Source organism: Scyliorhinus torazame, chromosome 9 (assembly GCF_047496885.1).
Source record: "Scyliorhinus torazame isolate Kashiwa2021f chromosome 9, sScyTor2.1, whole genome shotgun sequence".
Classification (NCBI taxonomy): domain Eukaryota; kingdom Metazoa; phylum Chordata; class Chondrichthyes; order Carcharhiniformes; family Scyliorhinidae; genus Scyliorhinus; species Scyliorhinus torazame.
In genome coordinates, this window is record NC_092715.1 from 227,380,506 (window position 1) to 227,407,955 (window position 27,450).

Here is a 27,450-nt window from a genome sequence, read left to right on the forward strand (position 1 = left end):
AGCCTCAAGTCCCTCAGCCTTTCCTCATAAGATCTTCCCTCCACACCAGGCAACATTCTGGTAAATCTCCTCTGCACCCTTTGCAGACAGTGGACTGGTCCATATTTAAGAACTCAGCGACCAACTTAAATGAGTATGCCACCACCGTCACAGACTTCATCAGCAAATGTGTGGACGACTGCGTGTCAAAGAAAGCAGTACGCGCGTTCCCCAACCAGAAACCATGGCTCAATCGCGAGATTGACTCCCTACTGAAGGACAGACCTGAGGCGTTCAAGGCAGACGACCCTAACCTATACAAGAAATCCAGGTACGACCTCCGCAAAGCCATCCGAGTTGCCAAGAAAGAATATCAAACCAAGCTAGAGTCACAGACAGACTCTCGGCGGTTGTGGCAAGGACTAAACAACATAACAGGCTACAAAGCGAAGCCGAACAGTATCTCTGGCAGCAGCGCACCCCTCCCCGATGAACTCAATGCATTCTATGCTCGGTTCGAGCAGGTAGCCAACAATCCGCTGTCGAGTGCCCCAGCAGCCCATAATCCACCCAGACCCACCATCACAGCTTCCGAAGTCAAATTGGCCTTCCTGAAAGTGAACCCTCGGAAGGCGACGGGCCCAGACGGGATACCTGGTCGTGCACTCAGAGCCTGCGCGGACCAGCTGGCAGAGGTATTCGCAGACATCTTTAACCTGTCCCTACTCCACTCCGAGGTCCCCACCTGCTTCAAGAAGACCACCATCATACCGGTACCAAAGAAGAACCAGGAAACGTGCCTCAATGACTACCGACCAGTGGCCCTGACTTCAGTCGTAATGAAGTGCTTCGAGAGGTTGATCATGAAGTGCATCACCTCCATACTCCCAGGACGCCTTGATCCACTGCAATTCGCATACCGCTGCAACCGGTGCACATCAGACACCATTTCCTTGGCCCTACACTCATCCCTAGAGCATCTCGAAAACAAGGACTCCTACGTTAGACTCCTATTTATTGACTACAGCTCCGCCTTCAACACCATAATCCCAGCCAAGCTCATATCAAAGCTCCAAAACCTAGGATTTGGCTCCCACTCTGCAACTGGATCCTCGATTTTCTGACCAACAGACCACAATCAGTAAGAATGAACAACAACACCTCCTCCACAATAGTCCTCAACACCGGCGCCCCGCAAGGCTGCGTACTTAGCCCCCTACTCTACTCCCTGTACACACACGACTGTGTGGCAAAACTTGGTTCCAACTCCATCTACAAGTTTGCTGACGATACGGCCATAGTGGGCCGGATCTCGAATAACGACGAGTCCGAATACAGGAGGGAGATAGAGAACCTGGTGGAGTGGTGTAGCAACAACAATCTCTCCCTCAATGCCAGCAAAACTAAAGAGCTGGTAATTGACTTCAGGAAGCATAGTACTGTACACACCCCTGTCAGCATCAACGGGGCCGAGGTGGAGATGGTTAGCAGTTTCAAATTCCTAGGGATGCACATCTCCAAAAATCTGTCCTGGTCCACCCACGTCGACGCTACCACCAAGAAAGCACAACAATGCCTATACTTCCTCAGGAAACTAAGGAAATTCGGCATGTCCACATTAACCCTGACCAACTTTTACAGATGCACCATAGAAAGCATCCTATCGGGCTGCATCACAGCCTTGTATGGCAACTGCTCGGCCCAGGACCGCAAGAAACTTCAGAGAGTCGTGAACACCGCCCAGTCCATCACACAAACCTGCCTCCCATCCATTGACTCCATCTACACCACCCGCTGCCTGGGGAAAGCGGGCAGCATAATCAAAGATCCCTCCCACCTGGCTTACTCACTCTTCCAACTTCTTCCATCGGGCAGGAGATACAGAAGTCTGAGAAAACGCACAAACAGACTCAAGAACAGCTTCTTCACCACTGTCACCAGACTCCTAAATGACCCTCTTATGGATTGACCTCATTAACACCACACCCTGTATGCTTCATCCGATGCCAGTGCTTATGTAGTTACATTGTATATGTTGTGTTGACCTATTATGTATTTTCTTTTATTCCCTTTTCTTCTCATGTACTTAATGATCTGTTGAGCTGCTCGCAGAAAAATACTTTTCACTGTACCTCGGTACACATGACAATAAACAAATCCAATCCAATCCAATGCTTGCCTTCATTAGACGGGGCATCCGAGTATAAAAACTGGCAAGTCATGCTACAGTTGATAAGGTTCTTGGTAAGGCCGCACTTGGAATATTGTGCACAATTCTGGTCGCCACATTACCAAAAGGATGTGTGGGCTTTGGTGAGGGTGCAGCGGAGGTTTACCAGGATGTTGCCTGGTCTGGAGGGTGATAGCTATGCGGAGAGGCTGAATAGACTTGGACTGTTTTCATTAGATCGACAGAGGTTGTGGGGTGACCTGATGGAGGTCTACAAGATTATGAGGGGCATGGATAGAGTGGATGGACAGGTACTCTTTTTCAGGGTGGAGAGGTCAGTTACTAGGGGGTTTAGGTTTCAGGTCTGTAGAGCAAAGTTTAGAGGAGATGTGTGAGGCAAGTGTTTTACACAGGAGGCATTTTAGACATCTATAAAGAGCAAGAAGGTAAGCAGGGAAAGAGTTGGTCCACTCAAGGACAGGGGACGGAATCTATGCGTGGAGCCGGAAGAATTGGTCGAGCTACTGAATGAGTACTTTGCATCAGTATTGACCAAAGAGAAGGATTTGGTGGATTCAAAGAGAAAATGCTGGAAAATCTCAGCCGTTCTGGCAGCATCTGTGGGGAGAGAAAAGAGCTAACATTTCAAATCCAGATGACCCTTTGTCAAAGCTTTGACAGAGCTTTGACAAAGGGTCATCTGGACAGATGTGTGGGGCAAAGTTTAGAGGGGATGTGCGAGGCACGTTTTTTTACACAGGTGAATGCCTGGACTGTGCTGCAAGGGGAGGTGGTGGAAGCAGATACGATAGCGGCATTTAAGAGGCATCTTGACGGGACTTCCGGTAGCGGCCATGGATTGAGTGGATGCATATCTGGTGGCTCCTGCTTGAGGCAGAATTGTTTGGTACTTGTTACCCTTTCATGGGGGTGTTTGCTGGTACAAAGTACAGGAACAGACAGAGCTCAGAATTCTCCTTCAGGTGGGCATGTCTCAGTCCTATCAAACAAGGAGTGCAACTGTAGAGGGGCAAGTCAGACCAGGAGCTTTCGCAAAGTGCAACAGAAGGAAAGATGGCAGAGAGTTCTGTGGCATCGTTGCCTGCTCAGTGGTCCACGGAACAGTGGTAGAGTTTTTGATGGCCAAGTTACGGCAGCAAAGGCGGGAGGCCTCAGAGGACCGCCATTGAGAGAGCGGAGCTTGGAGGCACCTAGGGCATTGCTCCAAAAAGTGGAAGAGTTGGTGGCGGACCATGAGGACCATCTGGCCTCGTTGGAGGCAGAGATTACACTGGTGGCGAAGGGCCAAATGAAACAGGGAGAAAGTGGTTGATTTGGAGAATCGGTCGAGGAGGCAGAATCCACAGATTGTGGGGCTGACCGAAGGCACTCAGCGAACACAGACCACGAAGTATGTAGCGCGCATGCTTGGGAAGCTGGTGGGGAAAGGGGTCTTCAAACAGCTTCCCGAGGTGGATCGCACACACAGGTCGCTGAGGACGAGGGCGAAGATGGGGGGGGGGGGGGGGGGGGGGGAGTAGTCAGGGCGATGGTGGAACAATCGGGACTTGTGAGGAGAAACCGGAGCTCCCTGAGGAAACTCACGCATACACGGGGAGAACATGCAGACTCCGCACAGACAGTATTTTTTACTTCTCCGGGTGTTTTCCAGCATAGTCCCGACCTCCTCTTCGCCAGTTTTTTGTGGTATTTTTAAAGGATAGGCTTCCAGACGACAAATGTACGAACAAACAAGAGCTTTATTGGAAAGGTGTTTGCTCTACAAACTTTAAACAAAATTCAGAGTACCCAATGCTTTTTTTTTCCTAATTAAGGGACAATTTTAGCGTGGCCAATTCACCTGGCATGCATATCATTTGGTTGTGGGGGTGAGACCCACGCAGACATGGGGAGAATGTGCAAAGTCCACATGGACAGTAACCCAGGGCCAGAATCGAACCACTGTGCCACCGTTCCACCCTACTCTACATAATGTTAAGGTAGACTGATCAATTGCCTGCGCAAATGACCGATGTTGGCATCAATATGTCACGTAATCCGACTCTTAAGTGACCTTGTACCAACTGGGAATCAACATGAACACAGACACCTTTTTTGAGCACTTTCTATACTCCTATTGGGCATCCATTGTTTTGAGCTACCTGTATCTGCCATACTCCTCCCTTTTTTGGCCTTATCTAATCTTGTATATGCCTTGACATTCAGGGTTCTCTGGACTTTTTGGCTTTGCACTCCATTAACTTTTTGAGTGGCTCCCAGTCCTCTGATGTGGAGTTTCCTACAAGTAGCTGTACCCAGTCCACTTTGGCCAGATCCTGTCTTATCCCATTAAAGAACAAGAACAAAGAACAAAGAAATGTACAGCACAGGAACAGGCCCTTCGGCCCTCCAAGCCCGTGCCGACCATGACGAATGTGATATAAAATAGTTACTTTAGAGATACTAGTTAATGTAATGTAGAAATAAGCCACTTTGATTCTGGCAGATAGAGACAAAGGGATTTGAGACCGCATGGAAAAAGCAGGAAGAGGTGTGTCTATGAGAGTGATGCTGCATTGATAGGGGCCAGAGAAAGGGATTGGAAGTGAGCCAATCAGAATAGATCAAACAGGTCAGGAGGGATATAGGCTGACCTATGGGCGTCGAGTATGTGAAACTTGATACCATTTGAATTGATTTGCAGAGATCCCTTTGTCTCTTTGTTCATTCGCTTTCTGGAGTGTAGGAGACTGGATGTCTCTTATGTTTCTGTAAGATGAATTCAGCTTGCAAGCTAAATAAATAACTTCTTTTTACGTGCGAATCCATCTCAACTTTTATTGAGGCCAGACTGACGGAGAAAGAAATTTGGGAATCAACATTTGGTGCCGAAAACCGGGATTTCTCAGGGCGATCCTGATCCAACTGCGAAATCAGAATTAGACTGATTATGAACAGGAGGATGAGGAACAAAGGGCCCTCAATGTAGAACTGGAAAACGACCGCGCATTGATTGTTCCCCTCTTCTTATCATCTGATTTGTCTGGCACAGAAAGACCGCCTCGACAAAATCACAGGTCGGTCTGGGGATTAGCATTTTAATTGATGGGACTTTATTTGTGAGTTAATTCAGCTGGGGTAGGCTGTATTGTTGATGTAACATTTAAAATATAAATGGTTCAACTTTATTTGTGAGTTAATTCGGCTGGGGTAGGCTGTATTGTTGATGTAACATTTAAAATATAAATGGTTCAACTTTATTTGTGAGTTAATTCGGCTGGGGTAGGCTGTATTGTTGATGTAACATTTAAAATATAAATGGTTCAACTGTATTTGTGAGTTAATTCGGTTGGGTTACGTTATGAGAGGTAGATGTAACATTTGAAATTGAAAATGGTTCACCTCTATATGTCTGTGTGTTAAAAATATAGTTGATTAAGCTAAAATTGTCTCCTTGGACTGTATTGGCGAAAAACGCAGTTCCGAGGGCTAGTTGAGATTGTGGGGAATGCTGCATATTGGTTGAAGCAGAAGTCTCTCAAAGGGTTAACAGCAGCAGGCAAAGTCATGCCAGACAGTGCTTCTCACTCAGGCCTTGAGATAACAGCGCCAGTCGCTAGTGTAATCGGATACCTTTCCTTTGAGTCAGTGAACTCCAGCAAAGTTACGTTTTGAATTAATTAAAGGAAACCAGTGGGTTTCTCCACCTCTTTGATAAAAGTTATTATTTTCGAAAGCAATTGATTGAAATTGCCAGAATCTTAAGTTTTACTTACTTGAAATAAAGTTTATCTGATTTTATCTGGAGATTAATAAAAACTTAAAGAAGATCATGGACACCATTTTAAAAAGTGTCAATCTGGAGATGATAGTTGATTTTGCTAATACTTATGTGTATGTAAAAGAAAAAAAACTTGTTAAAAGAAAAATTGTTAAGATAAAGAAATAATTAAGTTGTAAATGTTATACAAGTTTGTGTTAAGCAAATTGTAAATTTAGTTCTGAGTTGAGATCAGAGCTAAGCTTGCAAGTTGCAGTAATTCAATTTGAATTTTCAAACATTTTTAAGTTTAAAAAAAAAGAGCAAATAGAGAAAAGAAGGACACAGATCTTGAATGCGTTGAATAGCACATTTCAAAGGCCCATAAATCTTTCTGTTATCTTAGACCTAAAACCTAGGAAGACTGAAGAGCCAGAGGAATTTCTGGAGCGTTTTAATGAAATCTACCGGGGGCAGTCAGGCGATTTGCTGTATCAAAATGGTCAGAATTCCCCTCAATACTGTGCTATGTTAATGCATTGCCTACCACCTTCTGTGGTTACTGCTGTGAAATGTAATAACATGAATTGGACAGAGAACGACCCTTCCCAGATGGCAAGGGCAGTCAGATTTTACTGGAAGGAGGGTGTAGGCCAAGAAGGAGGCTCAGTTACAAAGGTTAAGACTGAGTATGTAATGAAAAAGGATGATCTGCGACCCCAACAGCGGCAGAAATGGTAGTTTACCAGCAGGAGCCCCAATATAGTGACTTTGGGTGGGTGGATCAGCGAAGAGGAGGATGAGACAACAGTGCTATATTTCTATCACCCCCCAGTGGTGGACGTTAGACGTTGAACAGTCACTGCATCACGTTACCCTGGCCTATGATAGAACTGGACGAAACAGGGAGTTGGAGGACAAATACCGGCCATTACTTGAGACCGAATGGCCAGTCAAGGTTACAGCCACAGTCACGGGAAAAGAAGGTACAGCCGATTTTGTTACAATATCACCACATTTATGGCCACAGTCAGCTTCGGTAAGCCCTCATATTACACGTCAGGTCCATGACCAGTACCATGCCAGGGATATGGGGCAAATGGTCAGGAGGGCAGTGGATCATTCAGATCCAACAGACTACGCACTTCAAGTCATGCCGGACGGCACTACCATAAAATATTTTGAGGTCCCTGAAACGATTAACACTCGACTGCAGCATCACTGGGGACATGATGTGTTGGAATATGTCAATCCACAGGTCTGGGCGGAATACCCATCACAAGTGGGAAAGACAAATGTTACACCTATTAAGGTGATGATTAAGGATCATGTAAAGCTACCTTCCATTCGACAATACCCCCTGAAATCTCAAGCTGCTCCATCAATAGATAAATTAATTCAAGAGCTGTTGAAACAGGGTATTTTGGTCCCTTGCCAATCAGAATGTAACACCCCCATACTTGCTGTGCCTAAACCAGCCAAACCAGACCAGTACCGATTAGTACAGGATTTACGTTCAATCAATGCCATCGCATAGCCATTACATGCTCTCACCCTCCAACAGGATATTATGGTGTATAGCTCCCACTCGGTCATCGCACTACTGAGGCAACTGCAGACTCAGCATCTTACTGCAGCACGTCAGAATAGGTATGAGATATACCTTTTGAACAATCCACGTCTGACATTTAAATACTGTACCACTATCAACCCAGCCTGTTTTCTTAGCGGTCCCCCTGTCCATGAGGACGCGCCTAGTCACGACTGTTTAGCCTTGATTCAGGAAACTACAACAATAAGGGACGATCTGAGTGATATTCCGTTAGAACAACCTGACATGATTATGTATGTTGATGGCAGTGCATTAGTAAGCCCCACTGGCCGGAGACTGTCCGGTTATGCAATCATAGATCAGGATGGTCTGATTTTAGAAGCAGCAGCTTTCCAGACCCCTTACTCAGCACAACAAGCCGAACTTTTTGCCCTCACCCGTGCATGTATACTTGGGGGAGATCGCCGGGTAAATATCTACACTGACTCCCGATATGCTTTCGGGGTAGTTCATGACTTCGGACAACTCTGGAAGAATAGGGGATTCCTTACCTCGGCAGGCACAGAAATATCCAACCGGGGTTTAGTTAATGACCTACTGCAGGCCCTCCTTATGCCAACGCAGATTTCCGTTATTAAATGTGCTGCCCACACGAATGGTACAACCCCAGTTGACGTTGGTAATGAACGAGCAGATCGTGCAGCGCGAACAGCCGCACAAATTCAGCAAGTGATGGTGCCTAAAATGTTAAGTCAGACTAAACAATCTACTATAAATATGTCTGCTTCTGACAAGTCAATGCCAACCATCCAAGACGTCATAAGGTTACAGGAGGACGCTCCTGAGAGTGATAAACAAATGTGGAAACGGTTAGGTTGTACATATGATTCTGTTTCCTCTTTATGGACCACGCCTGCACATCAGACTTGTATGTCTGATGTGCTGGCTTTATGGGTCATTGAATGTGTACACTTTGCAACTCACTGTGGGGCTCGAGGGACTAGTGATTTGTTGCTGGACACTTGGTGGCACCCTAAAATGCAGGGGTTGGCCCAAAGTATCAGTAATCGGTGTTTGATTTGTCAGCAATATAACACCGGAAAAGGTATCCCTTGTGGGAAGGGGCAAACCCCGTTGCCCAGTGGTCCCTTTGAGACACTCCAAATGGATTACATTGAGTTGGAAAGGTGTCAATGTTACAAATATGTTTTGGTCATTGTGGATGTGTTCAGCAGATGGGTTGAGGTGTATCCGACTATCGATAATAAAGCTGCTACTGTGGTTAAAGTCTTGATGAGGGAAATCATTCCCCGGTACGGTATACCAGCTCAGTTAAGTTCTGATAATGGGCCTCATTTTATTGGACAAATTAACAAGGAGTTTTGCTCCCAGTTGGGCATACGCCAGCAGTTACACTGTGCTTACAGACCGCAGGCGGCCGGGGTGGTTGAGAGACACAATCAGACCCTCAAAACTAAATTGGCTAAATTAAGAGCAGACGCGGGACTGACATGGCTTAAGTTGCTCCCCGTTGCCCTCTTCCAGCTGCGGGTTACACCTGCGGGACCGGCCCGGCTCTCTCCCGCCGAGATTCTTTATGGCAGGCCTCTTAGAACTCCTTGGAGCCTGCAGGTTCCCAGACGGGTTCAGTTTCATCAGATGACTGAAGAAATGACCACCTATGTTCTAGCCCTTACGCAAGTGCTCAAGGAACTCCATGGCCAAGTCCGCGCGGCTCACCAGCCATTGCCCCCAGTACCTAGCTCACTTTCAGTCCAGCCCGGTAGTTATGTCATGGTCAAAAATTGGACTAGGAAGGGGTCGGAGCCGCGATGGGACGGGCCCTTCCAAGCTCTCCTTACCACCCCCACAGCAGTTAAAGTGGAGGGGCGAAGTGCTTGGGTCCACCTACATCACTGTAAATTGAGTCCATCTCCACTACTGTAAAAGGTCGGATACTAACCTGCCTCCCTTCTCCAGTGCTATTTTACAGGTGTGGAGCATGATGGAGTGGCTACGCATCGCCTGTCTGATATTTGGCCTCACTTCGCTTGGCGTGTTATTGGCGATGGACATGGAAAAGGGGAATATTATGTATCTGTGTAGCCCCAACCAATCTACAAGGATACATCACCTATGCAAAGGTGATGTTCTTCGCTGCCCCCATATACGAGGACATGGTATCGACTCATGGAAGGTCATCAAAGTTAAGGAGAATGCAGGAGTCATGAAGCAGTTGCACCGGTCCCGGCGATGGGAAGGGAACATTATATGGACATTGCCTTGTTTTTGGAATACATGTAAATTTGATTTTGGATGTGTTAAGAGTGGTACAATAAAGGTAACATCAGGCTGTCAGAAGAGTGTAGGAAGAGGCTATGAGAAAGAGAAAGGGACTAGAGAGAGGACGGGGCGTATGAGAAGGGAAGTACAGCTAGAATGTAGGTTACCGGGAGATACACTTAAGTTAATTAAAGGCCAAACTGAGGAAAACCCGGGTAGTAGTCAGTGATCGGAATTATTTTATTTGCGGCCTTACCATCTTGGGAAATGAAACCTTGGGAGCCCTCGGGGCAATAACTAAGGAGTTGTCTCAGCTACGGTTGTTTGCAATGCAGAACCGGTATGCTCTTGACTATCTTCTGGCCCGTGAGGGTGGGGTATGCGCCATAGTACAGGGCAAGTGTATCATGGGAGTTCAGGACTTGACCGCTAACATTACTAAATTTATGGATCGCATACGGGATCACTTGGACGGGATGCAGGATCCTGGCTCTTGGGGTAACTGGGGATTTGGAGGATGGAAGGACTGGTTGATAAATATGGCCATGTATCTAGTGGTAGCTATCGGCTGCATCTTTGTGGGCCTGGCCATCCTTAAATGTGTGATGGGTAGAATGCGGGGTGCACTGGATCAGATCACCGCCCCAATCACCGAAAAAAAAAATTTAACTGTTAAAATCCATGAGGCAGATGAAGGGGGGCTAAGACAGGAATTGGAAATGCAGCGACGGATCTTTTTAGATGAGGAACCGTAGCTATGGACTGGATAGTTCGGTTATCATGGAATGATAAAAGGAGGGAATGACGAATGTGATATAAAATAGTTACTTTAGAGATACTAGTTAATGTAATGTAGAAATAAGCCACTTTGATTCTGGCAGATAGAGACAGAGGGATTTGAGACCGCATGGAAAAAGCAGGAAGAGGTGTGTCTATGAGAGTGATGCTGCATTGATAGGGGCCAGAGAAAGGGATTGGAAGTGAGCCAATCAGAATAGATCAAACAGGTCAGGAGGGATATAGGCTGACCTATGGGCGTCGAGTATGTGAAACTTGATACCATTTGAATTGATTTGCAGAGATCCCTTTGTCTCTTTGTTCATTCGCTTTCTGGAGTGTAGGAGACTGGATGTCTCTTATGTTTCTGTAAGATGAATTAAGCTTGCAAGCTAAATAAAAAACTTCTTTTTACGTACAAATCCATCTCAACTTTTATTGAGGCCAGACTGACGGAGAAAGAAATTTGGGAATCAACAACCATGCTGCCCGACTAAACTACAATCTTCTACACTTCCTGGGTCCGTATCCCTCTATTCCCATCCTATTCATGTATTTGTCAAGATGCCCCTTAAATGTCACTATCGTCCCTGCTTCCACCAACTCCTCCGGTAGCGAGTTCCAGGCACCCACTACCCTCTGCGTAAAAAACATGCCTCGTACATCTACTCTAAACCTTGCCCCTCTCACTTTAAACCTATGCCCCCTAGTAATTGACCCCTCTACCCTGGGGAAAAGCCTCTGACTATCCACTCTGTCTATGCCCCTCATAATTTTGTAGACCTCTATCAGGTCTCCCCTCAACCTCCTTCGTTCCAGTGAGAACAAACCGAGTTTATTCAACCGCTCCTCATAGCTAATGCCCTCCATACCAGGCAACATTCTGGTAAATCTCTTCTGCACCCTCTCTAAAGCCTCCACATCCTTCTGGTAGTGTGGCGACCAGAATTGAACACTATACTCCAAGTGTGGCCTAACTAAGGTTCTATACAGCTGCAACATGACTTGCCAATTCTTATACTCAATGCCCCGGCCAATGAAGGCAAGCATGCCGTATGCCTTCTTGACTACCTTCTCCACCTGTGTTGGCCCTTTCAATGACCTGTGGACCTGTACTCCTAAATCTCTATGACTTTCAATACTCTTGAGGGTTCTACCATTCACTGTATATTCCCTACCTGCATTAGGCCTTCCAAAATGCATTACCTCACATTTGTCCGGATTAAACTCCATCTGCCATCTCTCCACCCAAGTCTCCAAACAATCTAAATCCTGCTGTATCCTCTGACAGTCCTCATCGCTATCCGCAATTCCACCAACCTTTGTGTCGTCTGCAAACTTACTAATCAGACCAGTTACATTTTCCTCCAAATCATTACTACAAACAGCAAAGGTCACAGCCCTCCAATTAGAAAAGCATCCTTCCATTGCTACTCTCTGCCTTCTATGACCTAGCCAGTTCTGTATCCACCTTGCCAGCTCACCCCTGATCCCGTATGACTTCACTAGTCTACCATGAGGGACCTTGTCAAAGGCCTTACTGAAGTCCATATAGACAACATCCACTGCCCTACCTGCATCAATCATCTTAGTGACCTCCTCGAAAAACTCTATCAAGTTAGTGAGACACGACCTCCCCTTCACAAAACCATGCTGCCTCTCACTAATACGTCCATTTGCTTCCAAATGGGAGTAGATCCTGTCTCGAAGAATTCTCTCCAGTAATTTCCCTACCACTGAAGTCAGGCTCACCGGCCTGTAGTTCCCTGGATTATCCTTGCTACCCTTCTTAAACAGAGGAACAACATTGGCTATTCTCCAGTCCTCCGGGACATCCCCTGAAGACAGTGAGGATCCAAAGATTTCTGTCAAGGCCTCAGCAATTTCCTCTCCAGCCTCCTTCAGTATTCTGGGGTAGATCCCATCAGGCCCTGGGGACTTATCTACCTTAATATTTTTTAAGACACCCAACACCTCGTCTTTTTGGATCTCAATGTGACCCAGGCTATCTACACACCCTTCTCCAGACTCAACATCTACCAATTTCTTCTCTTTGGTGAATACTGATGCAAAATCGATCTTCCCCCAATTCAGAGCCTTTAATTCCAGGCCATCTTTGTCCTTTCCCATAATTACCTCAAATCTTACCGGGTTATGGTCACTATCACCAAAATGCTTCCGCACTGACCACTTACTTCCCCTAAATTAGGTCAAGTACCGCTCGGTCTTCTGGAGGAATTTCTGCATGCTGACTCAAAGAGCTCTCCTAGATGCACTTTAAGAATTGTGTCCTGCTTCAAACTTTCACACTTTGACTATCTCAATTAATATTGGGAATGTTGAAATCCCTGATTATTATTATTCTATGTTTTTTACACATCTCTGACATTTGCCTTCATATCTGCTCTTTTATCCACCTGACTGTTTGGGAGCATACAGTACACACCCAGAAACATAATTCCCCACTTTTCGTTTTTACGTTCCACCCAAATGGCCTCAATTGAGGAGCCTGCTAACATATCATTCCTTCTCACTGCAGTAATTGACTCCTTGATCAATATTGCAACACCACCTCTATTGCAACACCACCTCTTTCACAACCCCCCCCTCCCACTCCTCCTCCCCCACCTAAAGATTCTATACACTGGAATATTGAGCTTCCTGTCCTGCCCCTCGTTCAACCACATCTCTGTGATAGCAATAATATCAAGCTCCCAGACTTGCCAAATTTCCTTCTGCCTAAACATGCACATCTTTGCTCTGCTTTCCAGATTGACTTGGTTTTCTTCTATATTTTGCTGTACATCAGCCCCTACAGTGCCTCCACTCTGTAACTCATCCCCCTGCCAAATTAGTTTAAACCTGCACACCCCAACAACACTAGTAAGCCTCCCTGCAAGGCTGCTGTGGTCCCAATCCAGTTCATGGACAAACTGTCCACCTTGTACAGGTTCCACCTTCCCCAGAAATGGACCCAGTGATCCAGGAAACTAAAGCCCTTCCTCCTGCATCATCTCTTTAACCACACATTGATCTGCTCTATCCTTCTATTCCAATAACATGTCACTGGAGTAATCCAGAAATTGCAATGCTGTGAGCTCCTGGTTTTAAATTTGAGACCTAGCTCCCTCCATTTTTGCTGCAGGACTTAATCCCTCTTTCGACCTGTGTTGTTGGTACCAATATGAACCACAAACTCTGATGGTTTACAGTGGCAGCCTTGAGTCTGGTACCAAGGAGGCAGTACAGCATCCTGGAGTCATGTCTGTGGCCACAGAAATGGCTGTCTGCATCCCTCACTATTGAATCTTCTACAACTATTGCCCTTCCACTCTTACTGTGTTTCACTCAGGTGGTGTCTTCTGCCCACTTACTGACCATGCACTTTCAACAGTCCCTTTCTTAAATCGAGTGGAGATGAGCTGAGATGAGTCACTCTGTAGTTCAGCTTAAATTGCAATCAACCTATTGAGGCTCTATTCAAGCTTCAGGTGATTGACAGTTATATGCCACTCATCAACTGAGTCAGCTACCTTTTTAACGTGTTAACTGTATGTGGGTTATTGTAGTTGTGTGCAATGTCTCTTTAAGAACCGAGTCACGTGACAGGCAGTGACGTCACAGGCTACTTTGTGAGCTTTTGCTCTTCATCTAGTACAAGCCTTTGTAGAGTGAACATCTGTTCAATAAAGCTCTGCTGATTATTGCATTCAACCCATGTGCATAGAACATAGAAAATACAGCACAGAACAGGCCCTTCGGCCCACGATGTTGTGCCGAACTTTTGTCCTGGATTAAGAACAAATTAATCTACAGCTCATCATTCTACTGTAATCCATGTACCTATCCAACAGCCACTTGAAGGTCCCTAATGTTTCCGACTCCACTACTTCCACAGGCAGTGCATTCCATGCCCCCACTACTCTCTGGGTAAAGAACCTACCTCTGACATCCCCCCGATATTTTCCACCATTCACCTTAAATTTATGTCCCCTTGTAATGGTTTGTTCTACCCAGGGGAAAAGTCTCTGACAGTCTACTCTATCTATTCCCCTGATCATCTTATAAACCTCTATCAAGTCTCCCCTCATCCTTCTCCGTTCTAATGAGAAAAGGCCTAGCACCCTCAACTTTTTCTCTAAGACCTACTCTCCATTCCAGGCAACATCCTAGTAAATCTCCTTTGCACCTTTTCCAAAGCTTCCACATCCTTCCTAAAATGAGGCGACCAGAACTGCATACAGTACTCCAAATCTGACCTTACCAAGGTTTTGTACAGCTGCATCATCACCTCACGGTTCTTAAATTCAATCCCTCTGCTAATGAATGCTAGCACACCATAGGCCTTCTTCACAGCTCTATCCACTTGAATGGCAACTTTCAAAGAACTATGAACATAGACCCCAATATCTCTCTGCTCCTCCAAATTGCCATGAACCCTACCGTTAATCCTGTATGCCGCATTCATATTTGTCCTTCCAAAATGGACAACCTCACACTTTTCAGGGTTAAACTCCATCTGCCACTTTTCAGCCCAGCTCTGCATCCTATCTATGTCTCTTTGCAGCCGACAACAGCCCTCCTCACTATCCACAACTCCACCAATCTTCGTATCATCTGCAAATTTACTGACCCATCTTTCAACTCCCTCATCCAAGTCATGAATGAAAATCACAAACAGCAGAGGACCCAGAACTGATCCCTGCAGTACGCCACTGGTAACTGGGCACCAGGCAGAATATTTGCCATCCACCACCACTCTCTGACTTCTATCGGTTAGCCAATTCGTTATCCAACTGGCCAAATTTCCCACTATCCCATGCGTCCTTACTTTCTGCTTAAGCCTACCATGGGGAACCTTTTCAAATGCCTTACTCAAATCCATGTACACTACATCCTCTGCTTTACCTTCATCCACGTGCTTGGTCACCTTCTCAAAGAATTCAATAAGACTTGTGAGGCAAGACCTACCCCTCACAAATCCGTGCTGACTATCCCTAATCAAGCAGTGTCTTTCCAGATGCTCAGAAATCCTATCCCTCAGCACCCTTTCTGTTACTTTGCCTACCACCGAAGTAAGGCTAACTGGCCTGTAATTCCCAGTGTTATCCCTATTCCCTTTTTTGAACAGTGGCACGACATTTGCCACTTTCCAATCCCCTGGTACCACCCCTGTTGACAGCGAGGACGAAAAGATCATTGCCCACAGCTCTGTAATTTCATCTCTTGCTTCCCATAGAATCTTTGGATATATCCCGTCAGGCCCGTGGGACTTGTCTATCCTCAAGTTTTTCAAAATGCCCAACACATCTTCCTTCCTAACAAGTATCTCCTCGAGCTTACCAGTCTCCTTCACACTGTCCTCTCCAACAAGATGGCCCCTCTCATTCGTAAATACTGAAGAAAAGTACTCGTTCAAGACCTCTCCTATTTCTTCAGACTCAATACACAATCTCCTGCTACTGTCCTTGATTGGCCCTACCCTCGCTCAAGTCATTCTCATATTTCTCACATATGTGTGAAAGGCCTTGGGGATTTCCTTGATCCTACCAGCCAAAGATTTTTCATGCCCTCTCTTAGCTCTCCTAATCCCTTTCTTCAGTTCCCTCCTGGCTATCTTATATCCCTCCAGCGCCCTGTCTGAACCTTGTTTCCTCAGCCTTACATAAGTTTCCTTCTTCCTCTTAACAAGATATTCAACCTCTCTAGGCAACCATGGTTCTCTCACTCGTCCATCTCTTCCCTGACTGACAGGGACATACATATCAAGGACACGTAGTATCTGTTCCTTGAACAAGTTCCACATTTCAATTGTGTCCTTCCCTGACAGCCTATGTTCCCAACTTATGCACTTCAGTTCTTGTCTGACAACATCGTATTTACCCTTCCCGCAATTGTAAACCTTGGGGGAAGGTTGCACGCACCTATCCCTCTCTATTACTAAAGTAATCTGCAATCTTATTCTTTCATGCTGTGAGAACAAAGATATAACAGTACAAAAAGAAAATTGGTGACAAGGAATGGCCCAAGAAAAAATTATTTTCAGAAGGAACATAAAAAGTCGAAGCTCAATGGTCAATATTGAGGCAACAGGAGATCGAAAATCACACCTGGCATCGGAACCGGTCAGGTTTCTGGGGCAAAAATCCAAAGGAAGGGCCTATACCGATTTTAAACAAGCACTCTGAGGAATTCAAACTGCAGAACTCATCATATGCAATACAATAAGACATGGAGGTAGAGTGGGGCACAGAAAAAAAGATTCTCACATTGCAAGCTGTTTCAAGTGGCAATTCAATTTTATTTAACTAGACCATTAATTTAAGGGAAGTTGGGAGAGCATTCTGATATCTTGAAAAATGGCAGGAAATGTTGGCACAATGGGCTCATTTGATAAAGACTCAGAGAACTGGAAACCGTGCTCAGAAAAGATTCCACTATTATCTCCTAGCCAATAAGATTTTGGAAGATATTAAAGTCCCTTCATTCCCAAATACAACTGGAAGCAAAACTTTCAATTTGTTAAGAAGCTTGGTTCAGCCCGAGAAAATATGTTGTATCAAGAATTGGTTAAAATATTAGAAAACCATTGTGCACCAAAGCCATTAATTATTATGGAGAGGTTTTGGTTTCATCGAATGAATCAGCTGGAAGGGGAAAATATTGTGCAGTTCGTCACAACACTCAAGCAACTTGCAGAGTTTTGTGAATTTGGTGACATAATTCGAGATTTGAGTTCAGGATTTGAGAAATTAGGCCATTCAGAGAAGATTACTAACGGAACAAAATCTAAGTCTGAAAACTGCATTAAATATTGCCGTTTCAATGGATCTCATGGCTAAATACACTTTTCAGCTCGGAGCAGGCGGATCCATAACCTGGCTGTAACCCAGAGGAGGTCTATCCACCAACAGGCGTGTCATCGCTTTGCAAAAGTGGGCCATTCATGGGATGATTTCTGGAGCAAGGACAGCCAATGTAAAAATTGTGGTAGAACTGACTGGGGTAAAATAACTTCTCCAGAAAAGAACGGTCAAAGGCACAGAACTCATTTAAAGGAAGAAACAAAACTAAAATTCACAATGTGGAATAAAATAACAATATTTTATTTTGATGAAGAATTAAAGCTGAACATACACTTAGTCCATAAGAACATAAGAACAAGGAGTAGGCCACCTGGCTCCTCGAGCCTGCTCCTCCATTCAATAAGATCATGGCTGATCTTTTTGTGGACTCAGCTCCACTAACACTCCCGCTCATCGTAACCCTTTATTCCTTTACTGCTGAACCGTCACCTTTGCCTTAAAAAACATTTAACGAGGTAGCCTCATCTCTTACACTGGGCAGGGAATTCCACAGATTCAAGACCCTTTGGGTGAAAAAGTTCCTCCTCAACTCAGTCCTAAATCTGCTCACCCTTATGTTGCGGCTCTGCCCCCTAGTTCTAGTTTCACCCACCAGTGGAAACAACTTCCTTGCTTCTATTCTATCTATTTCCTTCATAATTTTATATGTTTCAATAAGATCGCCCCTCATTTTTCTTTATTCCAGTGAGTATAGTCCCAATCTATTTAGTCTCTGCTCTGAACTCTAGAATCAACCTAGTGAATCTCCTCTGCACACTCTCCAGTGCCAGTATATCCTTTCTCAAGGAGACCAAAACGGTACACTGTACTCCAGGTGTGACATAATCTCCCTGCTTTTAAACTCCATAACCTCTAGCAATGAAGGACAACATTCCATTTGCTTTCTTAATTACTTGTTGCACCTGCAAACCAACCTTTTGTGATTCATGCACAAAGACAGCCAGGTCCCTCTGCACAGCAACATGCTGCAATTTGTTACCATTTAAAAATTAGTCAATTTTGCTGTTATTCCTCCCAAAATGATTACCTCACATCTATCAACATTGAACTCCATCTGCCAGATCCTTGTCTACTCACTTAAACTATCTATATCCCTCTGCATACTTTCAGTGTCTTCTGCTTCCTTGGCTCTATTACTCATTTTAGTGTCATCTGCAAACTTTGACATTTTGCACTTGGTCCCCAACTCCAGATAACCTATGTACATTGTGAACAATTGTGGACCAAGCACTGATACCTGAAGCAAACCACTAGCCACTGATCACCAATCAGAAAAGCATCCACTTATCCCCACTCTTTGCTTTCTGACAGTAAACCAATCCTCTATCTCTGGGTTTTTCAAACTCAGCGTCGCGACCCGCAGGTGGGTCGGTGGTGGTTGCCGTGAGGGTCGTGGAGCGATCGGTTGTGGCGTACCTGATCGCGGGAAGAAGTTCCCAACTGCAGCGACCAGCTTTTCAGAATGCTGGCCGCAGGCAGTCCCCGATTGGTGGCGGTGTTTGAGGGGGTGGGCGGCACGAGGCTGGGCTGTGTGCTGGTTACCGCACGCAGAGCAGTGGGGGTGTGAGGGGGGCAGGGGTGGAGAAACGGACTGGGGCTGACGGGATGCCACGTGGACGCAATGCTAACAGTGGCGGTCCCAGCTTTGAGCTCTGCTCTATTGCATGTCCTTTGCGCGCTGCTCGGCTCATTCCCCACCACCGATCAGCTGTATGCAGCCAGCGGCTACTTGGTCAATCCGTTCAACGTCCAGAACGTCGGTTTGCACTCCCACGACGGTAAGTACTGGTCGGGAAGTGGTCTGTGACTGGGATGGGTACAGTGAGAGGAAGCCAGGCCAGTTTTGTCGGTAGAGTGATTAAACGAGGCCTGTCAAGGGGGTTGACATATGTGAACACTGGAAGAAACCTACAGTCATCACTTTGTGTCGACACTCTCTGCAAAGCAGGAAGTAAGTGCTTTTGGTGAGAATGGAGCAGATGTTTGGTTAGAGCAATGCAGCGGAACCATATTGGGGGTGATTCTCCGATATGGAGGCCAAATGTTCGCGCTGTTGTGAATTCCGTCGCGTTTCACGACGGCGCGAACAGGGCCCGGGCACGACCTATTCTGTTCCCCCCAGGGGGCCAGCATGGCGCTGGAGCGGTTAACGCCGCTCCAGCCTCCTTACGCGCAGTTGGGCCAGCTCAGTCCTGTGCATGCGCAGTTGGGCCGCGCCATCCTGCGCATGCGCGGGGAACTTCTTACGCGCGCTGGCCCCGACCCAACATGGGGTCGGTGTTCAGGGGCCGGCTGCGCCAGAAAGTAGACCCGGTGGGGGGAGAGGCCTGCTGTAGCCATCTGGGATGGCCACTTCCAGTATACAAAATGGACACTGGCAGAGCCTATAGGGAAAAATGGACAATGCATAGCAACAGGCAGGCACTAAATGTATATTTGGAAGACAGACTGTGGACGGAACTGAAACCCTGGGCCAATTTACATATTGATGGCCCATCTCCGAGGAACAAAGGACTGATGCTCAGGTAGCCGATACTGTCTCAGACATTCCGGCGCCACTACCCCAACCAGAAGGCACAAACAAAGCAAGGCCAACGGCCACTTAGAACACGCCCAGCCATCAAGGCACCCGCCATTTTATTTGCTTAGATCAATGACAATGATCAAGAAGCTGCCCAATCAATTGGGACCAAGTTTAAGGCCCGCCTAAAAGTGCGCGAAGCCCCTCCAAGTATAAGAAGGAACCCCCGCGAAAGGTTCACTCTCTTGGATTCGGCTCTCAAGCGGAGAGACCCTTCCACCAGCACCACCAGAAGCAAGTAAGTTCAAGTTCAACGCTCGCTACCAGACGGACGACCTTAGCTGTACTCCTGTTACCTCTTCAAACCCAACTGGCCCAGTTCCGAACAACGGCCATTGTTCCTCTGACCTAAGTTAAGTATAGGTGTTAGTGATAGATATAGTTTAGCTTGCAGTGTTATTGTGCATGAATAAATCATACGGTGTGTAAATAAAGTAACATTGACTTTGAACTAACTAACTGGTGTATTGGCTCATTGATCGATATTCGGTTGAACCTTGCGGCAGTATCGAGAGATACCTGGTGACTCTGAAAGCATACTCATAATTAGGATTAAGAAAGGCGACCTTATTAACCGGCCATATTTATAGCAAATAAACAGAGCAACACGGCCCGCCTATCGCTGGGCCCCGGTCGCGGGCCAGACCCCATCGGAGGCCCTCCCCCCCCACAGACCACCCCCCGAGCGTTACCACAAAGTTCCCGCCGACAGCGACTAGGGGTGAACGGCACCAGCGGGACTCTGTCCTATCGGGGTGGCCGCTCGGCCCATTCGGGCCGGAGAATCGGCGGCTGCGCCGATTCCAGCGGCCCACGGCTGCCGCCGCGCCAAATGCGCCGGCACAAATGGTGCCGATTCTCCGCATCTCGGAGAATCGCGCGCATGGTGTCGTGGTTGCGGCGATTCTCCAGCCCGCCGTGGGGCTCAGAGAATTGCCCCGTGTGTGTGTTTGTCAAGTTACTTCATCTCCCCTAAAGTCGGAGTTTGGAAAGTAAAAGCAAGATTGTACTTTTTTCTATAATTCTGAAGAAATGGTAATATATTTAAAACAAAGTTTGTGTGTAAATGTAAGGATGCCCAAGTTCAACTGAAGTTGTTTTAATTTTTAGCAGTAAAAACTCATGAATTTGGAAAAATTAGGTCTTAGAAATAAAGTTTCAAAGTTCAAAAAAGAATGCCGGCCGCGACCGGCCTTTAAATATGAACAATGAGTCTTTCCGACAGAGGCAGCGGCAGAGAGAAGGTCACGCGTCAGCCCATCAATGCTTTGGGTGCAAAATCATAGAGGTGAGAGTCCCCCATTTTGTACCTGACAGCGAGAAAGTAACAAACGGACCAGGATCTCACAACTAAATCTGCTGGAAAGCGCTTCTCAGGAGGGTCCATGGTAGGACAAGGCACTGCTGGTGTGAGCTGTATCCCGAGCTGCAGGGCCTCGGGTGAACAAACAATTAAGAAGAAACTGAAATCGGCAACAAAGCAGAATAAAGATGATTTCTTGAGGTATGGCTTCAATTGTGCCAATGGAAATCAGGATGCAAAGCCCATGTGTGTTATATGCAGGGAAGTACTGACACATGAAGATTAAAACCCTCAAATCTTCAAAGGCATTTGAAGACTCAGCATGGAGAGTTCGAGGACAAACCTCTTGATTTTTTTCAAAGCATACAGCAAGAACTTAAATCGTCAGCTGAAGTCCTTAGCAGAAATGTAACATTGAATGACAAAGCAAAAGAGATCGTGAGAACCAAGCAGACCCACCTGCCGCATTAAAAATAAGCAATAATGGTGTATCGCAGAAGTCGGCTGGCATGGGTCGCGGACGTCAGCCAGCATGTCTCGCAAACATCTACCAGCATGGGTCCCGAAGGTCCGCCAGTTGGTAAAAGTGGGTCCCGGGGAAAAAAGTTTGAAAAACACTGCTCTATCTCATATATTATCCGTAACGCCATGCGCCTTTAACTTATGCAACAGCCTTTTGTGCGGCACCTTGCCGAATGCTTTCTGGAAATCCAGATACACCACAACCACCGGTTCCCCATTGTCCACCGCGCTCGTAATGTCCTCAAAGTATTCCACTAAATTAATCAAACATGACGTGCGTTTCATGAATCCATGCTGCGTCTGTCCAATGGGACAATTTCTATTCAGATGTCTCGTTATTTCTTCCTTAATGATAGATTCAAACATTTTCCCTACCACAGAAGTTAAGCTAATTGGCCTATAGTTACCCACTTTTTGTCTAGCTCCTTTTTTAACCAGTGGCGTCACATTCGCTGTTTTTCAATCTGCCGGAACTGCCCTAGAGTGCAGTGGATTTTGGTAAATTACTACAAGAATATTTACTATTTCCCCTGCCACCTCTTTTAGTACCCTGGGATGCATTCCATCATGGCTAGGAGACCTGTTTATCTTTAGCTCCATTAGCTTACCCAACACTACCTCCTTAGTGATAATGATCATTTCTAGGTTCTCACCTGCCATAGCCTCCTTGCCAACAATCATGGCATGTTATTTGTGACTTCCACTGTGAAGACCGAAACAAAATACCTGTTCAATGCCTCAGCCATTTCCTCATTTCCCATTATTAAATGTCCCTTCTCATCCTCTAAAGGTCCAATGTTTACCTTAGCTATTCTTTTTCGTTTTATATATTTGTAGAAACTCACACTGCTTTTGTGCAGGAGCAGTGGGAGAGGCCACATCTCGAGGGTGGCACAGACAGAAGGATCTTTAAAATTGAGAATTCGAAGCAGAATGAGAATTGAATTGGTGAGTTTTTCCCTCTTTCCTTTGAATGAGATAAATTGTCCAGTGAAAAGGTTAATAAGGAGCTGCCCCACCCAGATAGCTGAGTGGCAGTTGACTGTCCATCACCTGAAGCCTGATCAGGAGTGAAGAGATGTTGATTATTTGCTTCTGAACTGGTGTGTGAATCATCTGAGTCAACTCAGACCATCTCAGACCTATTTAAGACCTATTCAAAGCATAGTGATGGCGAGTTTTGCGCAAGAGCAGTGGGAGAGGTGACAACTGGAGTGAGGCACAGACAGAGGGACTTGAGAATTTGAAGCAGAGCGGGAATTCGGTGCAGAGCGGGAAGAGGTGTTCTTTGATATTTCTCTTTGCTGTGTAACTTTTAAATCTTCAGCGAGGGGTTTTCCCTGCTATAGCTGAGGCTACAAGGGAGAGAGCTGATTGGTAAGTATTGGGTAAGGTCACTGAAAGTTTGAAAATATGTTGTTTTTTTTATTTGTTCATGGGACATGGGCATCGCTGGCTGTGCCAGCATTTATTTCCCATCTCTAATTGCCCTTGAGGGGGAAGTTAAGAGTCAACCACATTGCTGTGGGCCTGGAGTCACATGTAGGCCAGACCAGATAAGGATGGCAGATTTCCTTCTCTCAAGGACTTTAGTGAACCAAATGGGTTTATCCGACAATCGACAATGATGGTCATCATTAGACTCTTAATTCCAGATATTTTATTGAGTTTAAATTCCAACATCTGCCGTGGTGGGATTCGAACCAGCATTTCCAGATCATTATCCTGAGTCTCTGGGTTATTAGTCTGGCGACAATACCACTACGCCATCGCCTCCCCGCCTATAATCTGTAAGGACTACTGTTCATAAATTGCACAGGTAATAATGTGAGATACAAAAAAAAGTTATTTAAAAAATTTACCAAATTAAAACTATTTAAATAAAATAGAGATGGAGGTTCAAGTGATGTGCTGTTCCTGCATGATGAAGGAGCTGGTGGAGCCCATTGTGGTTCTCAGTGACCACATCTGCAGCAATTTCATTGAGTTTTTTGAGGAGGTGACAAAAATGATTGACAAGGGAATGGCTGTGGATTATGTCTCCATGGACTTTAGTGAACCATTTGGCAAGGTCCCTCATGACAGACTGATGCCAAAGATTAAATCATACTGGGTCAGGGGTGAAACTAACTAGATGGATTCAGAACTGGTTTGGACTGGCAGTCGAGGAAGAGTGTTTTTCCGAATGGAGGTGTTGTACAGTGCTTTACAGCTGGGATCGCTACTTGGACTTCTGTTGTTTGTAATATATACAAATAACTTGGAAGAAAACGTAGCTGGTCTGATTAACAAGTTTGCAGATGATACTAAGATTGCAGGAGTTGCGGATAATGATGACGATTGTCAGAGAATACAGCAGGACATAGATAGGCTGCAAAATGGCAGATGGAACATAAACCGGGCAAATGTGAAGTGATACATTTTAGTAGATCCAATTCAGGTGGGAGCTATAAAATGAATGATAGAACCATCATAAGCATAGACACGCAGAGAGACCTGGGCGTGCAGGTCCACAGATCCTTAAAGGTGGCAGCACAGGTGGAAATGGTGGCAAAGAAAGCATATGGCATGCTTGCTTTCATCAGACGGGGCATCGAGCATCAAAGCTCGCAAATTATATTACAGTTGTATCGAACTTTGGTTAGGCGACATTTGGAATACTGCGTCCAATTCTGGTCACCACACTACCAGAAGGACATAGAGGCTTTGGAGAGAGTACAGAAAAAGTTTACCAGGATGTAGCCTGCTATGGAGGGTATGATCTATGAGGACAGATTGAATAAACTGGGATTGTTCTCCCTAGAGAGATGGAGGCTGAGGGGTGACCTGATAGAATTTTATAAAATTATGAGGGGTATAGATGGGGAGAACAGTTGGAGGCTTTTTTCCAGGATGGAAATGACAATTACAAGGGGGCACAAGTTCAAGATGAGGGGGGATAGGTTCAGTGGATATGTGCGGGTGATAAAAGGGATCAGTGCTGTAATGAAAATGACATAAGCATTGGCGATTAAGATGTGGAATCAGGACTTCCAGTGTCCGCCATGTTTCTTTTACACAGAGGGTGGTGGTGGACTGGAATGCACTGCCAAGTGCAGTGGTTGAGGCAGATATGTTAGTGATTTTTAAGACTTACCTAGATAGACACATGACAGTTGGAGTATAGAAGGATACAGGTGGTTGGTCTAGATAGGACACATGATCGGCGCAGGCGTTGAAGGCCTGTCCCTGTGCTGTATTCCAGCGTTATGCCACCATCAAAAACATCTTCCATTCACTCCCCCTGTCAGCATTCCAGAGAGACCGTTCCCTCTGAGATAATCTAATCCACTCCTGCACCATACCCAGCACCTCTCTCATCACCCATGGCAGCTTCCCATGCAATTGCAGAAGGTGTAACACCTGCCCCTTTACCTCTTCCATGCTTAACATCCCAGGCCCAAAACACTCATTCCAGGTAAAGCAGCATTTCACTTGCACCTCTTTCAATTTGGTTTACTGCATTCGCTGCTACCAATATGGTCTCCTCTATATCGGAGAGATCAAACGCAGGCTGGGTGATCGCTTTGCTAAGACCTTTGGTCTGAGCACATTCAGGACCCTGACCTTCCCGTTGCTTGCCATTTCAACACAAGACCCTGCTCCCATGCCCACGTGTCTGTCCTTGGCCTGCTGCAATGTTCCAATGAAACTCAGCGCAAACTGGAAGAACAGCAGCTCATCTTTCGATTAGGCACGCTACAGCCTTTCGGTCTCAACATCAAATTCAACAACTTTAGATTATTAGCTCTACCCCACCTCGACCCCTTTGCATTCATTCCAGTTCATTTTAACTGGCTTTTTCATTTTATTTCTTTCTTGTCTTTCTTTATATATATATTTCCCATTCACCCCATGTTTGAAACTTGGATAGAAGAGGGGCAGAAATGGTTGTTGGAGGTTCCTGGTTATAGATGTTTCAAGAAGATTAGGAAGGGTGGTATAAGAGGTAGGGGGATGGCATTGTTAATTAAAGATAGTATAACAGCTGCAGAAAGGCAGTTCGAGGAGGATCTGCCTACTGAGGTAGTATTGGTTGAAGTCAGAAATAGGAAAGGAGCAGCCACCTTGTTGGGAGTTTTCTATAGGCCCCCCAATAGCAGCAGAGATGTGGAGGAACAGATTGGGAAACAGATTTTGGAAAGGTGCAGAAGTCACAGGGTAGTAGTCATGGGTGACTTCATCTTCCCAAATATTGAGTGGAAACTCATTAGATCAAATAGTTTGGATGGGGTGGTGTTTGTGCAGTGTGTCCAGGAAGCTTTTCTAACACAGTATGTAGATTGTCCGACCAGAGGGGAGGCCATATTGGATGTGGTACTTGGTAATGAACCAGGGCAAGTGATAGATCAGTTAGTGGGCGAGCATTTTGGAGATAGTGACCACAATTCTGTGACTTTCACTTTAGTAATGGAGAGGGATAGGTGCATGAAACAGGGCAAGGTTTACAATTGGGAGAAGGGTAAATACGATGCTGTCAGACAAGAACTGAAGTGCATAAGTTGGGAACATAGGCTGTCAGGGAAGGACACACTTGAAATGTGGAACTTGTTCAAGGAACAGGTACTACGTGTCCTTGATATTTATGTCCCCGTCAGTCAGGGAAGTGATGGTCAAGTGAGGGAACCATGGTTGACTAGAGAGGTTGAATGTCTTGTTAAGAGGAAGAAGGAAACTTATGTAAGGCTGAGGAAACAAGGTTCAGACAGGGCGCTGGAGGGATACAAGATAGCCAGGATGGAACTGAAGAAAGGGATTAGGAGACCAAGAGAGGGCATGAAAAATCTTTGGCGGGTAGGATCAAGGAAAACCCCAAGGCCTTTCACACATATGTGAGAAATCTGAGAATGACTAGAGCGAGGGTAGGTCCGATCAATGATAGTAGCGGGAGATTGTGTATTGAGTTTGAAGAGATAGGAGAGGTCTTAAAAGAGTACTTTTCTTCAGTATTTACGAATGAGAGGGGCCATCTTGTTGGAGAGGACAGTGTGAAACAGATTGGTAAGCTCGAGGAGATACTTATTAGGAAGGAAGATGTGTTGGGCATTTTGAAAAACTTGAGGATAGACAAGTCCCCCGGGCCTGACGGGATATACCCAAGGATTCTATGGGAAGCAAGAGATGAAATTGCAGAGCCGTTGGCAAAGATCTTTTCATCCTCACTGTCAACAGGGGTGGTACCAGGGGATTGGAGAGTGGCAAATGATGTACTCCTGTTCAAAAAAGGGAATAGGGATAACCCTGGGAATTACAGGCCAATTAGTCTTACTTCGGTGGTAGGCAAAGTAATGGAAAGGGTACTGAGGGATAGGATTTCTGAGCAGCTGGAAAGATACGGGATAGCCAGCACGGATTTGTGAGGGGTAGGTCTTGCCTCACAAGTGTTATTGAATTCTTTGGGGAGGTGACCAAGCACATGGATGAAGGTAAAGCAGTGGATGTAGTGTACATGGATTTTAGTAAGGCATTTGATACGGTTCCCCATGGTAGGCGTATGCAGAAAGTAAGGTGGCATGGGGTAGTGGAAATTTGGCAAGTTGGGTAACGAACTGGCTAACCGATAGAAGTCAGAGAGTGGTGGTGGATGGCAAATATTCAGCCTGGTGCCCAGTTACCAG